At 37.8% G+C, this 18,522-nt stretch overlaps 1 protein-coding gene across 1 annotated transcript in view; it reads right to left on the bottom strand.

Moving 5' to 3' along the window:
- The window catches only part of LOC101144968 (ubiquitin carboxyl-terminal hydrolase 25), a 141,728-nt gene that overhangs the window by 106,724 nt on the left and 16,482 nt on the right, over positions 1 to 18,522 (bottom strand). Inside the window, exon 2 of the mRNA XM_063702605.1 lies at positions 2,485 to 2,562. The gene's annotated coding sequence lies outside the window, so the exon portion shown is untranslated. The remainder of the gene's footprint in view (positions 1 to 2,484; positions 2,563 to 18,522) is intronic.

Here is an 18,522-nt window from a genome sequence, read left to right as displayed (position 1 = left end):
AAATACTCAATACTTGCAAGATGACAATCCTGCTCAAATTAAATAGATACATTTTGCATAGTTCTCATCAAAAGTATAGCTGAATAAAATTATTCTAAAGTTTATTTAGAAGAAAGCAGATGCCAGAATAAGAATTTTTAAAACAGCAAAATGAGAAGAAACTTGCCCAGTTACATCTTTATATTCTCTGCACAACTGACAACAAGTTAAAACGTTAGCTCTAAAACAGTTAACCGAAACAACACAGGAAACCCAGATATTCACAACGAAGCTATCTTTGTAACAGAAAACCAAAACATGAAAGGCTTTGTAGGTTCCCTAAGAACTTAGACATGCACATGGGTGTAATAAGAAGCCAGTGGAGTGTTTTGGAAAGGAATGACATAGTATGACTTACATTTTAAAAAGTTTACTCCATGTATTAAGAATAGACTACAGGAGAGAAAGGGCAGAAGACAGCATCCAATATTATTGCTGTCTTATTAAATGTGGGACATGACAGAAGTAGGACCAGGATGATTCCAAAATTTAAGGACCGAGCAGCTGGCAGAATAAAGTCCCCAAGACCTACACCAATTCCAATTCTAGCAGTCAGTGACAAAAGGAGTAAGGATGCAGTTTCAAAAGCACCACCACTTTCAAAAATGCTATCTGTCATGATCATTAGACGATTCCTAAGTGACTCATCCAAAATGTAAGATACACTATTGTTAAATAAGTAATCTAACAATAAAATAAAGCGCAATAATGATGGCTAACATTTATTGAGCACTTACTATATGCCAAGAAATGTGCTAAGTGTTTTTCATATATTACCTCATATAATAATTTAAAACAACACAGCAGGCATTTACACAAATTGAAGTTCATTTACTTTTTAGAGCTAAAAATGTGTTCTCAAATTAAAAGTACTGAAATTAATCAATGACATTACAGTGCCCAAAAGTAGACTTCTCGTCAGTATTTATAATGGGCAACAATTAAGGTTTAAATACACTCTTTCCACCTAGCTACTGGTAACTGAAACAAAAATTTTGGAAAATTAAAAATACCTATGCTCACACAACCTATATCAAAGGAAATGTGGATAAGACTTCATTCGAGCTATATATTTTCTAAGTTAAAAAAAAAAAAAAAAAAAAGCAAATTCCCCAAATTTACCCTGGCAAGGTGATAAGCTATGGTCTCACACTCAGTAATACATAATGAAAAAGGCAGTTTCTGAAAACAAACATGGAATTTAGTAATGATATTTATCAGAATAAAAAGGGACTGGCAATTATCTAAATGTCATAATCATAAAAATTGAGGTATAGCACTTCTGCTTCCTCTCCAAATACTTACAGTGGCTTCATACACCCCGCATTAATGCTCTAAACACTACTATTTCATGATTTTCCTGATGGGGGAATAAGGTGAAGCAAAGCTTCTAGTAAAAGAAGCATAAATTAAGTGTGGCACCTGGGATCAGGCTGCCTTGGTTTCTGTTCCAAGCTTCTTCACATACAGGCTGTGTGATCCTGGGCAAGTTACTTTAACCTCTCTGTTGCTCATCTTTTCAAAAAGGGGGTGAAACTAATACTTATCTCATAGAGTTATTTATTATTAGGATGAGCTAGCCCACATACAGTACTTAAAATACTGCCTGGTAGTACTAAATGTTTAATCAGTACTACTTATTGTTATAATGACTTTTATTATAATCATCTAATAGATTATTTCTAAAAACAAATAAAGAACTCTAGGCTTGAAATCAAGTTCCAAAGGATTGGAGCTGTGTATATGACTGCAGTGGCAAAAATGCTATACTGTTTTTAGCCTATAGTAGTAATATGCAAATAATCTTAAAATACTGTACAGTTCTGGTTCTTAAATAGCTTTCATTCACTCTTTTTCAATGTGAGTATCCATATGATATGACTCATTTGGATGTCAATGTGAAAATGAAGGTCCAACTAAGATATGACCAAAATGATACATTTTAGTTGTTGCCTATACTGAAGAGTTTGAAATCGAATGTTTAACTTAGGGTGTAATTAGCTGAATGGGTGCAAATTTATATCTCTGCTTCTCAGGAGAAGAAAAATGTAAGTTTTCAGCCTTCTATTAATTTTCTACTTTTCCCTTCTCTTACACCTCATCCTCTAATACACCCCACCTTGAACCCTCATTCTAAAATCAGAGCTCGTAAGTAAAACCATCCATTAGAATTAGGATTCACATCCCACTATCTTGCACAAAAAGCATTTCATATATAGAAAGAGATTATCTGTCACTCTAAGGTATCATGGACATCAGACTGCTGAAAGCTAACATCCTCAAAACTGCAGTGTGTTAATTGAGGATTTTACTTTACAAAGTCCATTCCTGTATCTCTGAAACTACCACATGGTATAACCAAAAAAAAAAATCAACTATCAAATATAATACGCACTAGAGATGAGCATATACCACAAACTGTATATCATAAAACAGAGGCCATACCTTCAAGGCTTGCTGTAGTATCTGGGTGTCATTAATCCCCGTAATTTCTCTCAGTTGATTCAAAAACGTCTGCTGGTGCTAGAGGGAGGAAAAACCCAAAATCATTATATTCTCAACTCTGAAAATATACTAGGAAAAGAAAACAAATCACCTGTGGTTTTCCAAAACAAATAAAAAACAGAATAAGGTAAACCAGAGTAAAAAAGGAAAAAGAACTTGAGAAAGGCCAAACAACTTCATTTTTTTAGAAAGAATGAATCATGCTGTGGAGAACCCTTATTTCGTTCTCATGTTTTGAAAAGGTAACTTCTCTACATTACTCCCCAATAAGTCTTACTGAATTAGCAGTTTCTGTCCTTTTCTTCATCCCCTCATTTATGCCACCTAACAAGAAAAGGGGCCTTATCCATGACGGTAAGCACAAGGAGAGAAACACCTTTGGAAAAGACATGCTTTCGGCAAGACATAACTCGGTGGGTAATTATACCACGGAGATTTTCAGATCTACTTTAAAAAGAAGATCATTTCACTGTCCAATCTGTCATAAAAGATTCTAAATTGAATAGATCATTTGCCCCCATTTGCTTCAGTTCTTTATATGCTATTGGCCTATAAAACTGATTGCATCGTACTGGAGGGGAAAAGAGGTAGAGATAGGATTTCACTATCAAACTCTCCCCTGATGGCCCTTAAATAAAAACCAACTTCCTCCTTACATCTCTGTGTTCCTTGAAGTTCCCAACACTATAGAACAGTACCATGAAATAAAAAATCACAACGGATATGATAGGAAAAGCAAACCTAGTCAACAGAATAGGATCTATTGAAATCTTTTTTAAAAAGATGTTTCACATTTATCTCAGCAATAATTCAGTCAGGAATCTTCAATGGATGATAAAACTACTGAATGAAAGTTTGATCAGGAACAGAATATTTACATCATTATAAATTCTCTTCCACAAATTATAAAGGGAGAAAGAATAACTTTATTGTGTTAACAGTGGCGAACCTGTACAGGTCTACAGCAAGCTCACTTCCTGCTTCCTCAGAAGAAAGAATGTGACCAAGGCGCATAAGGCAGAGAGAGACATCAAGGCAAGTTTTTAGAGCAGGAGTGAAAGTTTATTAAAAAGCTTTAGAGCAGGAATGAAAGGAAGTAAAGTACACTTGGAAGGGGGCCAAGCGGGCAACTTGAAAGATCAAGTGAACAGCTGACCTTTGACTTGGGGTTTTATACACTGGCATGCTTCCAGGGTTTGCATTTCTTCTCCCCTGATTCTTCCTACAGGATGGCTGTCCACAGGTGCAGTGGCCTGCCAGCACTGGGGAGGGGCTGCACGCACAGTGTGTTTACTGAAATTGTGCATGTGCTCACTTAAGGCGTTTTTCCCTTAGCAGTTGGGTGTTCCTAAACAAAGGTCATATGTCAGTTAAACTCCACCGTTTTGCCTCTTAGTGCATATATGCTTGAGCCCATTCACTCAAATCCTGGAATCTTATCAGGAAGTTGCTAATCACCAGTTTCAGTTGTTTCTATCTATTGGGAGACTGCCTTTCCCTGGCACTGGCTGCGACCAATTATTATTTCAGAGAGACGGTTAATAACAGCCTGACCACCGCCTAATGGTTGCCTGACATTCCTGGGGGGGAGGCCCCCTTCTGCCCTGCTCATGTCTGACTAGCTACCTACTGTAACAACAGTGTAAACCCTGACAGTCACTGCCTTAACCAAGAGATCAAAGTTAGTATTACCAATAATAGGATAAAATGGCAGTGCGTGCCTCCTGACACTCTATAATCTGTGAGACAGCCCTGCCGAAAATGCACAACCGAAATCTAATCTTGAGGAAGCATCACACAAACCCAAACTGAAGGACACTGAAAAATAATTATTCTATCATCTTCAAAAATGTCTATGCCATGAAAAGCAGGTGAAGTCTCCACCCTAAAGGAGACTAAAGAAGCATGTGAGCCAAAGGGGGAGCTGACTGCATCCCATACCAAATGTTATGCAGGATATTGTTGAGACAACCGGAGAAATATAAATATGCACAGCTTAGTAATGACATTTCATTAATATTAAATTCTTGAATTTGATAACTCCAGTATAGTAAGAGAGTATCTTTTTTATTAGGAAATATATCCTGAAGGATTTAAGTGGTAAAGGGGCATGATGCCTGCAACTTACTATCAAATGGTTTGGGGAGAAAAAAAGTTATGGAAGTTCTGTGTACTAAGTCTTGCAACTTTAAATTTGAAATTTCAAAATAAAAAGTTTTAAAATGTTCTGCATTCAGCTTTGTTGACATCAAATTGTAAAATGTGCATTTTCAAAACATGCTTGACAATTTATGTATAAAATATATATTTTCAGAAGTCTAAAAAGTCCTAAACAAATTACATGAAAGGTTTAAGAGATATTGCAGCCCAAATATCTTTTACAGAAATCATATGTATTAGACAGAAACTATATTCAGCTACATGTAACAGATTCCCAACTAAACAGCAGCTTCAATACTCTGGAGTGTCTTTCTTTTCTAACTTAGAAGACACAATGGGCAGTCCAGACCTAGTAAGGACACCCAACATCAAGTCTTTATGTGGAACATGCATCAGAATGTTTGTCACTGCATGGTCTCCTCCTCCATCAACCTGTCCAAGTTCTAGGTAGGATAAAGAGAAGGGCAAAGGACAAAAGGTGTCTCCCAAATGAATGAGACTTCTTTAACAAGCCCCACCTACAAACTTCCACTTATAAAAGCCTCACAAAGCACAACACAGTTGCATGGCCACTCACGGCTGCAAAGGAGATTGGGAAATGAATTTTTTGGGTGAGCAAAGGCTGCTGTGAAAATGAAATCAGGGTTCTGCAATCAAAAAGAAAATTATGTTCATTGGATAGGCATTGGCAGTGTCTGCCATGCCACCAAAGAATTTCACTTCCATAAAAATGTTTTTACAGAACTGAGATAACCAAGCTACCTAAAAATAAAACACATAATAAAGTACACAAACAAAGTCATATAAAATGCCAAGAAGTATCAAAATGGATGAATAAAAGAACTGCCAAAATTACAGAGCCGAATTGAGAAAAATAAAATTATCTTTAAACCTATCAGTTTTTATACCGTAAACCAAAAATAAAATCTGAAGCTTCAAGGCACTCTAAAATTTAACCTGAAAGACTGGTTCAGGCCATGACTGGAAGTGGGGGGTAGAAATGCCTCAGTATACCTCTCCAGGATTAACATAAACACAGACCTTAAGTCTGGTAAGAAACATTATCAGTCTACTCTCTCTAAAGCCTGCAACTTGGAGGCTTCATTTGCATGATAAAACCTAGGTCTCCACAACCCCTTATCTTAACCCAGACATTCCTTTCTATTGATAATAACTCAACCAATTGCCAATCAGAATATATTCAAATCTACCGATGACCTGGAAGCCACCCTGTGACCAGACCTTGAGTTGTCCCTCCCTTCCAGATTGAACCAATGTGAATCTTACATGAATTGACTGATATATTATGTCTCCTTAAAATGTATAAAAGCAAGCTGTACCCCAACCACCTTGGACACATGTTGTCAGGACATCCTGAGGCTGTGTCACAGGCACGTACTTAACCCTGGCAAAATAAACTTTCTAAATTGATTGAGACTTGTCTTAGGATACTTTTTGGTTTATACTACTTTCATTTAGAAAATTACCAATAAATAGCAATGGAATCATGACTAAGCCATGCAATACCCAACATTATGAATTAAAGGCATAAAAGTTTTACAGAAATTATCTTTATTCAATTCAATGTCTTCATTTAGTTAATATAAAATCCTTTATAATTTTTATAAGTCTGTAATGTCACTGCTACCAGCACTCCAAATCTGATTTCATATATAAAGTATTATTTTCCTCAACTGAAAATTATTCAATCATGGCTCAGAGAAAAATTACTTAGTACCCAAGGAAATCAGTCATTTGTACAAGTGTTGATGGCCATTAATTACAAAAATTTAAAAATGGCTGTGTCGCCACCCAAATTTCACGCTGAGTTGTAGCTCCCATAATCCTCATGTGTCATGGGAGGGACCTGGTAGAAGGTAATTGAATCATGGGGGCGGGTTTTTCCCATGCTGTTCTTGTGATAGTGAGTGTTATGAGATCTGATGGTTTTGTAAAGGAAAGTTCCCCTGCACATGCTCTCTTGCCTGCCACCATGTAAGATGCACCGTTGCTTCTCCCTTCCCTTCTGCCATGATTGTCAGGCCTCTGACAATGTGGAACTGTGAGTCTATTAAACATCTTTTTCTTTATAAATTACTCAGTCTCAGGTATGTCTTTATTAGCAGCATGAGAACAGACTAATACACTGGGTAATTTATAAAGGAAAAAGATTTAACAGAATCATGGTTCCACATGGCTGGGAAGGCCTCACAATCACGGCTGAAGGTGAAGGAGGGGCAAAGGCACATCTTACATGGTGGCAGGCAAGAGAGCATCTTCAGGGGAACTGCTCTTTATAAAATCATCAGATCTTGTGACACTTATTCACTATCAAGAGAACAGGATGGGGGAAACTGCCCCCATGATTCAATTATTTCCACCTGGTCCCTCCCATGACACATGGGGATTATGGGAACTACAATTCAAGATGAGATTTGGTTGGGGACATAAAGCCTAACCATATCACTCAGTCTCAGGTATGTCCTTATAGCAGTGTGAGAACAGACTAATACAAATACATGTCCTTCCATTAAGAAAGTAGTTCTCAAACTTTAATGTACAGAAGGATGACTCCATGAGTTGGTTAATAATGAAGATGTCCAGGCCTCATCCCCAGAGATTGATTCCAGAGGGTCTGGGTTAAGGTCTAGGGATCTGCATTTTAATAAGCACTTCAAATGATTTTGATGCAGATCAACTTAGAAGCAGAGTCTCAGTTAAACATACAACTATTTAAGTGAAAAATATATAATCTATACAGAAGTTTTCCTTACAAAATCATATTACGTTAAAGCAGAATACAAAATAGTATATACACAAATTAATAACCACAAAGTAAAATACAAACACGAATATAAATCCCAGAAAAGATTACACTGCCTATGCTAGCCTCCCAATTCTCCCATCCCTGTATTCATACCCTTTGCCACTTTTACTTCCTCACACATGATGTATTTCCTTTCGTCATGGATGATGGGATTTGACCAATGGCATGTTAGCAGCCAGCATGCAAGCAGACATGAAACTACCTGCATCTCTGGGCTAGCCCAGTTGAACTTCTGCAACCTGCTTAAGAAGAACATGACTTGGTAGCCCACTTGCCTAAGAAGAATGAGGCACATGTGAAAAAAGTCAACCCAGCCAACCAGCAAATCTGTGAGTGTGAGTGACAATATTTTGGTATGCCACTGGGTTTTGAGGTGGTTTGTTATGGTGGTTTGATAAAGTGCAATAAGAATACTGAGTATATTATGGAGAAGAGCAAGGTCTTTGAAACTGTTATTTTGCTGTTCTATCTTTTACTATAAATTCAAACAAATATCCTAGAAAAAAATCAGGTGTATCTCTAGTATGGTTCATGTTTTCATAAATCTTGACTGAAAATGAAACAATGAAAAGAACTGGTGATCGGGGAGAAGGCCAGGTGGAAAAGAAAAAAAAAAGTGAAAGAATTTTCTTAGCTAAACCTAGGTAGAGAGAAATGGGAAGAGGTGAGCAATGAGAAAAATCCCAAGTTTAAGTTAAAGAAGCCACCTCATTTGCAAAGTTTTTTTCCCGTTGTTACTGGCATCTTCTAGTCGTGTTTTTCCTGTATTTGAAACCCTGAACCTTCATTTCCTGCAATTATGTGGTGGTTTTGTTGCCATTTCTGTTGTGATTAAGACCCTAGTCTGTTTTTCAAGGTTTGTACCTTCCCATTTATGAAACTTCTGATCTGTGATACGCCCTGATCCTCAACTGGAAATGTCCTAAACATGGTCCTCTCCTTGACCAGCAATTCCAAATCCAAGGTGGTTCCCATCCAATCCACTTCCATATCTAGAGCTCCTTTTCTGGGCTCTGAGATGCTCCTTGTATGGATTTTTTTTCTCTAGTTAAGTATAGGGAGGTCGGTTCAACCTCTTCCCACTGCTAAACCAAAGGGGCAAGATGCAATGTCCAAAGAGATTCAGTTACTTGCAAACACCACAAAAATTAATAAGCAAAGAAGTCAAGATTACCTACAAGTCTTCAGATTCCTTCCTGTTATTTTTACTGCACAATAACATCCTTAAGTGTCTACTATGTGTAAAATACAGTACTATGCACTTCAGGTATAAGGAAATATTGGTAATTTCAATATAAATTAAAAATCTGAGAGTTTCATAGAAATTCTTACCCTTCTCAGGTGACCCCACTTAATGCTGGGTATTTTTAAAATCTGTTTCAGTAAAGAGGGCATATTTAACATCAGTATAACTTTTTGAGGATGCAGAAAAAGGGATCACTGGCCCAAGACAAGGAAAGAAAATATGAATTTATTATACTCTTGCTGTATATTAATGTTGAGGTTACGAAAATAATGCCCCAAAGTATGGCATTCTGGCTTGCTGAGTGCTCTGAACAAAAGCAATTGAAAGGACTCAGAAGCAAGGTCTCTCTCCAACATTCTCCTGCCTCCCCGTTTTCCCTTCCGAAGCACAGGGAGAGGTTTTCTCTGAAGTTCCCTTATCTGACTGAGGGACGTTCATCCAAAAGGAACGAAACTGTCTTGGATAATTCCCTGGAATCTATATAAACCAGAGAAGATTAACTCCTATAGCAGGAAAGAAAACTAAAAATTGCCATGCCCCTGGGCATACCGTACCCAGACAGACTTTTCACCTATTCTTTTGACTATTCTTCTAAGGGCTATTTCTTACCTCAGAGACTTTATCTATATAACAAAGACAACTTTTGTTTGCAGTACAGTTCTGCCCCTCACCTTCCCAAAAAATTGCCACCATCTCTCCCAGAGCCCAGAATTTTGTTCCAGGTCATTGTCTGCTCTTCAGGCACGCTCATCTCCCCTTGAAATCATTTACTCTTCCTCTAAAATTGCCTGCATCCTCCACTTCTCCCTTTATGAAGAGGTGATTCAGGCTTCAATCATCTGGCCCTTTTTACAGCCTCATTTTTTTTTTGTAGCTCCCACCCATGCTTGCATGTCAATAAATTTGTATGCACTTTCTCTTGCTAATCTGTTTACTGTCAGTTTATTTCAGCACTCAATTAATCGAACTTTCAGAGTGAAGGTTTAAACTTCCCTATACCAGACTGTTTCCAATGTTTCCAATATATACTCTCATTTAATACACACATACACACACACCCCCTCTAGAAAGTTACTCTCATTTCACAGCTAACACAGACTTCAAGACATTAGTAAGTGCAGAGACAGGGTTGAAACTTGGTCGTTCAAATTCCATGTCCTTGCCATATTTTCTCAACTCTAGGATATCTAACATTGGAGATTAAAGATTCAATAAAAAATGAAAACTCAGTGCAAAAATCCACTATTATGTTGATGTAAAATACTTATAAAATGGTAAGAGAAAACTAAAGCACCACTGACAACAAAGGAGAAAAACAGTTTGTGTTAAGCTGTGGGTGACTCATTAAGTCAGTCCTTGGCTCCTTCAGCTAAATTTCCAAATATAAATGAAACTTGGTTCAGGAAAAGAAAGTCAAAGGTTTCCATCCTTGGGGATAGGTGTAAGGCGGGGGGAGCAGCTCTTAGAATGACCTCTAAAAAAACCTTCCAAATTTTCTAAGAACAGAGGAAAAAAAAAAAAAACTGATAGAAACTCCAAAGACATTCTTAAACTTCAGAATCACACACACTGCTAAGCACCAAATGTAGGCATTTCAAAGTTACCTGTCAATGACAGGATTAATTCATTATACTGTCTTTAAAGTGAGTAATCACACACACACCTGATTTTGCAAAAACCTCTGCATCTACCTGCTAACACTACACTGCTCTAGCTCATGTTCTCTTACCATAAGAAACCTCTAATACTCACTGTCCAAGAATTTCAAGTACATAACACATCCTTCATGTCTGTAAGTCCAAACCAGTCTCTAAATAGCTAGAAAGCAAAGAAGAAGAAAAAATCTCCTGAGTCATGTCTTTCTTGTTAATCTGTAAGCCGGATCTTTCATTTCCCTCAACTGTAATATTCTATGACTTGTCTGAGGAATTTTCCTATAGTATAGTCCTCACAGCTTAAAGGACCTCTGCATGCTACAGTCCCTACCTCTGTCCCCAGCATTATCTTGCTTTGCTTTCCCCCTGGCATTCCTCTTCCCTCTCTTTCATTCAGGGTCTACAAAACACCATTCTCCTTCATAATGCAAAGGTCTCTGCACATGTAGGTGCCTTCTGTGAGACTCACCACAAATTATAATAATACACTATGGTTAATCACAAGGTAAATCCAAAGACGACAAGAACTCTTAAACTTCAGAAGCATGTGCACTAAAGCACTGCTAGGCACCAAATGTTAATCATTTCAAACTTATCAATGAGACCATAATTCGTTCATTACTGCACTCCTGGTACATACATATGATGCCTGGCACACGGCAAGCAATCAACATTGACTGAATAAATGAATACAGCAGAGCCTGCAGATGTGAGCTGGAACAAGCCATATCACAAGACAAGCTTATCCACAGAAAAGAGGCACTAACTAATTATTGGAGATGGGAATGCTGGGGCTCAGGACACACCACCTCCAAATAAGACTGCAGGCGACTAGAATATGCCACCCAAAAATATACTTCTTTGGCATATTTTGAGGTAGTTATTTTGAGAAACTGTGGACACAAGAGTAACCTTGAAAAACTGTCCTTTTGTGAAAAAAAAAATCCATTTTTAAAGGAAATCTACATTAGAAAAAGTATCTGTATCAGCAAGAGGGTTGCAACAACTTTTATTACTTGAGTGACTTTTTATCTACACAAGACACCCTTTATTCACCATACATTTCCTCCCCCACCCTCTCATAACTTGTGATGCCACCCCTCCCAGAAGCCCCAAACCCCTATCACTTTTTGTAGCTCTGGATGCTACATAAGCTTCAATCATGTGACCCTTCTTCAAGTCTCTTATTTTGTGGGACTCCTGTAAGTACCTATGTAATTAAAATGGGTTTTCTCCTGTTAATCTGCCTCTTGTCAATTTAATTTCTAGTCCAGCCAAAGAACTTAGAAAGGTAAAGAGAAGTCTTTTTTTTTTCCTCTCATACAGGAACAAGAAGCATACATATATCAGGCCAACTAATAAGCACATTTTCTAATTCTTCTAAATTGAAGAATTCTTCTAAATGACATAAGTCAGGCCCACTTACTAAGCAAACTGTCTACACTCCTACATTCCATCTAGAATTTCCCAGTTCTGGTCCTGTCAATCTCACTTGAAGGTTTGTATAAAATATAATATTACTGAAATTCCCTATTGCAAATAATCTATATGACAGTCCCATGAATGTGTAAGCAGACAAGGAGGGTCCCCCGGGACTATAGGAATTTAATCAACTTGAGTAACTGGCCTGTTTACAACCTCCTACCTTGCCACCTGTTTTTTCCCAAACCCTGTGAGGAATGAGCTCACCTAGTCAGTTGGAGCCAGCTCCTGACAGACCCTCGCAACATGCAGATGAACCCAAGTGAACTTTCCTCATTATCATGCTAAAATCAGCACCCTGGGGGGACCTATAGCTTCATTACCATAACACGTGACCTACCTGCTGACACAGTGACTCACTGCATCTGCACCACTGGGACCCCTCCTCTACATGTGATGTCACACCCTCTCCCCTCTCCATCACCCCATAAAACCTCCCTGTCACTTTCCCTAGAGGCAACAATGCTCTAAAGAATACTCCAAGTATTCTCCTTATTTGTGACAAGTAGTAAAACTCCTACTGACCAAAACCTGCATTCTCTTGAAGAGTTGTTTATTACTCACCAGGCAACTAATCCTGGTTTTCAAGTTTTTGGGGGGTAACAAATGGTTCAGGTATGCTGCATATCCTACTGTCACAGATTGAAGCTTTTCTCAGTCTTTTTGGATTAACAGCACTTTAGCATTAAAATAAATTATTCATATACCTCTATGGGCACATAAATCTGAAGGTATACCCTTTCCATTAAAGCTTAAAAATGCCAAGAATTCTAAATTTTAAGTCTCTTCCTACTTTTTATAGAATTCCAGAGCTAAAACATTAAGCATTCATGTAATCCAGAAAAAAGAAATGAGATACTTTATGAGAAATAGCTAGCAAAGAACAATGGATATAGTTAGTCCTAGATAAATGATAGTTTCCATCCTCCCTTGCCACAGAGTCCTTTTTCCTACCTGTCACCCAACCTTTCAACCATATCTGCATCATGTTTATGACCCTTAAGAGTATTCCCCATCTGGGCCAGGCGCAGTGGCTCACGCCTGTAATCCCAGCACTTTGGGAGGCCAAGATGGGTGGATCACAAGGTCAGGAGTTCGAGACCAGCCTGGCCAATATGGTGAAACCCTGTCTCTACTAAAAATACAAAAATTAGCCAGGCATGGTGGCAGGCGCCTGTAGTCCCAGCTACTCAGGAGGCTGAGGCAGGAGAATCGCTTGAACCCGGGAGGTGGAGGTTGCAGTGAGTCGAGATCACGCCACTGCACTCCAGCCTGGGCGACAGCCACTCCATCTCAAAAAAAAAGGGTGCAGTGGCTCACGCCTGTAATCCCAACACTTTGCGAGGCTGAGGCAGGCAGATCACCTGAGGTCAGGAGTTCGAGACCATCCTGACCAACATGGTGAAACCCCATCTCTACCAAAAACACAAAATTAGCCAGGCGTGGTGGCGCATGCCGGTAATCCCTGTAATCGGGAGGCTGAGGCAGGAGAATAGCTTGAACCCAGAAGGCAGAGGTTGCAGTGAGCTGAGATTGCACCATTGTACTCCAACCTGCGCAACAAGAGCAAATCTCTGTCTTAAAAAAAGTTTTTTTAATTAAAATGTAAAAGAGTATTCCCCATCCCTATTAATTAGTAGATAAAATAAATACATCATGAGTAGAAACTCTAAATGTATTTCTCCCAAAAAATACTGTTACTCAGCACTATAAGCTAAGTTCACACAGAGTTATGTTTCTAAATAAGAACACAACACCAGGAAACATGGTTTCTATGGGAACATGTATTTTCAGTTCCAAAAACCCAACTTGCAAAATCTTTTGGAACACAGTCTGTTTTTAAATTAGAGTGTCTATATTCTGGAAAACAAGTAGGTAAACAAAACTTTTATGAATCAAATCATATCCTTGAATCACTATGTCTGCAGTTTAAATAAAATATGTATTTAACTTGTTGATGCTAATAATCAGATTCCTATTATAGCTCTCTTGTCCAATTAAATCTTTATGCATCTCTAGTTTCTGTACTTGTTTGCCTAATTAGCTTATAATCCAAAAATAAACTCCCTTATACTAATAAAACAAAATAAACGTGCTCTAAGTAGAACTCTGAAACTGGAATACTATATAATTCCTAGCAGTTATATTTGTCACAATTCTTTAAAGCAAATACAGTTTTTGGTCATGCTAATTACTTATATAATATGTCCTATGGTCTCTTGGAAACTCCATTCATCTAGATACGATAAAGCACATACTCTACACCACTTCAAAAGAGCTACTGGCAGGAATGTCCCAAGCTACAGCACTTCTATAAACTGCTCTGCCATCCAGTGGGCTCCATTCACAACCTCTCCAACAAGAACCCAATCTCTCAGAGTCTTGGGGCTTCTGAAGGGCCTCTCCCAAATTCATTTCTTACTTTAGAGTTCTCTTTACCCTCTAGCAGCCAATCATCTGTTCCTAGTCAATACTTCTTTATACGAAATCTCCTTTGTTCTACTTTTTGTCCTTTCTTTTTCCTCACTGGACCCTGATACAAATTCCTTGAAAACAATTTCTGTATACTAACAGTGTATTAATAATGTAATTCTATAGTTTTAAGAGAAAAAAAGGGCCAGGCGCAGTGTCTCATGCCTGTAATCCAAGCACTTTGGGAGGTGGAGGCGGAGGCGGAGGCAGACGGATCACAAGGTCAGGAGATTGAGACCACCCTGGCTAACACGGTGAAACCCCATCTCTACTAAAAATACAAAAAATTAGCCGGATGTGGTGGGGGGCACCTGTAGTCCCAGCTACTGGGGAGGCTGAGGTTGGAGAATGGTGTGAACCTGGGAGGCGGAGCTTGCAGTGAGCCGTGATCACGCCACGGCACTCCAGCCTAGGCGACAGAGCGAGACTCTATCTCAAAAAAAAAAAGAATTAGGGGAAAAAGTTAACCATATACGCTGAGCATTATCATAGAACTACTATTTACTGAACACTTATTAAAAGGATATAAGGGGCAGGGCACAATGGTTCATGCCTGAAATCCCAGCACTTTGGGAGCCTTTCGCGGGTGGATCACCTGAGGTCAGGAGATCAAGACCAGCCTGACCAATATGGTGAAACCCCATCTCTACTAAAAATACAAAAATTAGCCAGGTGCGGTGGCATGCACCTGTAGTCCAGCCTACTCAGGAGGCTGACAGAAGAACTGCTTAAACCAGGGAGATGGAGGTTGCAGTGAACCAAGATTGTGCCACTTCACTCCTACACTCCAGCCTGGGCAACAGAGTGAGACTCTGTCTCAAGGAGAAAAAAAAAAAAATACATACACACATACACACACACACACACACACACACACACACACACACACACGGCACTGGAGATTTCATTAAGGTGTAATTGATTAAATCATTGGCCATTGGTGACTGAGCTCAATCTGCAGCCCCTCTTCCCTCCCCGGATGCTGGACTGGGGTTGAAAGTTCTTGCCCTCTAACTACAGTGGTAAAGAGTACCCACCCTGAAGTGGAAGCTACACAGCCTCTCCTCCCCAAACACCCAGACCCACGCCACTCATCTGATTAGCACAGACTAGAGAGTAAATTCCAAAGGCTTTAGGGGCTCCATGCAAGGAACAAGGGAAAAAGACCAAATATTTATTATTATATCACACTCAGCCAAATAAAACCATGTGTAGATAACAGAAGGCACTAAATCATTGAAGATTTGTCCCTTGCTCATAGACTTCTCTTTACTTGGAATAACACTTTGACCTGCCTACAAATCTTCAACAGTTTATTTCAGCTATTACCTCCTTTATAAGATCTTTCCTAGTCTTCCTAGATCCTCTTAGTTCTACCTACAAATACTTTATTTAACTTTCAATATTATCTGTGCACCTCTGGCTCTAGCCACTACCAATTTAAAAGCTTTTTGTATGTTATCTATTTCTCAGTCTGCTTAAAACAAAGAATACATAAATGAACGGTCATGATACTGAGTGATGACTAAGCAGAAATGTACACATGCAATTGAAAACCTAAAACTAGAATTTATGTGAAGATGTAACATTACACTTATTTTCAATACACATACTTGATAGTAATGAACATATATGACTCGGAAAATACATAATCTCTCAAAGGTAAAGCTTGCAAAGAAATCAGAAAATCAAAGACAAACCTTGGAAAATTCCCACAGATAAGCAGAAACACATACTAGCAATAAAGCAATACTTAGAATACAATTATTACTTCAGTATAAGAATACTATTTCACAATGTCTATAAAAGCAGTTATCACACTGCATAGTATGTCACTCTCTTGATTGCCCAGGCACTCAAATATGTACACAAGGCAAAGTACTCACAAATTCTGATAAATATTTATTTGGCACTAACTTATAGGTCAGCTATAATTGTTACCTCTTATTCACAGCAAGTGAATCCTGCTCTACACTAAATAACACAACCTGTTCAGTTCAACATGGAAATATCGGCATTTACTGAGTTATAGCTTAAGAAAAAAAAATTAAAAAAAAAAAAAACACTTGGGAGCATATCTGTTACAGTTTTACAATAAAAAGACCAAAAATACCACTCACTCTACAATAATGGTTATTAATTAGGTATCGTCAGAAATGCAGTATAGCTGACAACAGAAATAAAATTTACTCCCAAAAGCTTAACATATTACAATATCCTGAAATACATATACCGATTTCCTTAGTTGAAGTCACAAATGCCAAATTAGCTTCTGCAAAACACTGCCATCTGTCAAATTAAGCTAACCTTTTTATTCTGAATTTCTCCAGTTTTGTAGTTTTGGTTACCTTTAAGTTAGTAGTTGGTTTTTCATCTTATTACATAAGAGCTACCCAACAGAACATAATAAATGTATGCCTAGTTTATATTTAAACAAGTTTCAGTAAAACCATAATAAAAATATTTTAATTTGGCTGAGCACAGTGGCTCATGCCCGTAATGCCAATGCTTTGGAAGGCCAAAGTGAAAGGTTTGCTTAACACCAGGAATTCAAGACCAGCCTGGGAAACAGAGCGAGACCCCATCTCTACAAAAAAAAAAAAAAAAAAAAAAAAACTAAAAAAAACTAAAAAATTGCTGGGTGGATGGTACACACCTGTAGTCCCAGCTACTTGGGAGGCTGAGGAGGGAGGATAGTGTGGGTTCAGGAGTTTGAGGCTGAAGCAGGCTATGATTATGCCACTGCACTCCAGCCTGGGCAACAGAGCAAGACTCTGTCTCAAAAATATATTTTTAAATTCAAGGGCGAGAGTTCCTGACACCTGTTTTTCTTTACAATGGTCCCAACTGAAGAATTTAAAAAGTATACATACTGTTGTCAGGTAGAGTATTAATGGAAAGGAGGAACTGTTCAATAAAGTCGCTGGTTCTCCAGAGGGGAAAAATTCTGACATCTACTCAAACAACATGCAAAAATCAAACCCAAGTGGAATGAAACTTAAACCCTGAATGAAGACAAATTAAGAAAACACTTAGAGGGCAACAAATGAGACTATCTTTGTGAAACAGGACGTGGAAGTTCAAATATTAAAGGAAGCTAATTATATATGAAACTAAATTAAAAATAAAAATGTCTACTCATGAAAGTACATAAAGAGAATAAAAAGACATCGTGAAAGCAGAAAATATTTGCAAAACATATACAGTAGTTTCCCCCTTATCTCGTTTCACTTTTTGAAGTTTCAGTTACCAATGATCAAGCATAGTCCAAAAATATGAAAAGTTCCAGAAACGATGTTTTAAATTGTGCACTATTCTGACTGAGTGCTGTGCATAATGAAATCTCAGTCCATGCCACCCACAACATGAATCTTCCCTTTGTCCAACATATCCACACTGTGTATACTACCCACTTAGTAGTCAGCAGCCATCTCAGTTATCGGATATTTTGAAAAAGACTACATTCACACAACATTATATTATCATAGTTGTTCTATTTTATTACTAGTTATTGTTGTTAGTCTCTACTAATTTATAAATTAAACTTTATCACAGGTAGGTATATATGGGAAAAAAACTATATGTACTATATAGTTATATAGTGCCTAATTTATAAATTAAGCTTTATCACAGGTATGTATAGATGAGAAAAAACTATATATACTATATTCTATATAGTATTGAACCATACTATATATGGTATACTATTTCAAATATTTTGAAAACATATACAGTATGTTATGTGAATGTAGTCTCTTTCAAAATATACTCTATATATGGTTCAATACTAGCCACAGTTTCAGGCATCCACTGGGGGTCTTGGAACACATTCCATGAGAGTAAACGTGGACTATTGTAAATAGAAAAACAAAAGTAGTATCTAAACCATAAAGAACTACCTCAAATCATAAAGAAAAAGATAAATAGCCCAAAAGAAAAAACAGGCAAGAGAAACAAATGTCAATTTCACAGAAAAGAATCACAGTGGACCATAAATATATAAAAAGATATATAAACAAATAGTTTAACTGTAGAATGGTTAAGCTGTAGTATATCCAGAAGTATAAATGAACAATAACACAACATTTTTAACAAAATAAGAAGTGCAACAACTAAAATCATACTTAGTAGTAAAA

The sequence above is a fragment of the Gorilla gorilla genome, chromosome 22, assembly GCF_029281585.2.
Source record: "Gorilla gorilla gorilla isolate KB3781 chromosome 22, NHGRI_mGorGor1-v2.1_pri, whole genome shotgun sequence".
Lineage (NCBI taxonomy): Eukaryota > Metazoa > Chordata > Mammalia > Primates > Hominidae > Gorilla > Gorilla gorilla.
The sequence above is the reverse complement of the archived record's forward strand: the minus strand, read 5'-3'. Positions and strand labels throughout refer to the sequence as shown.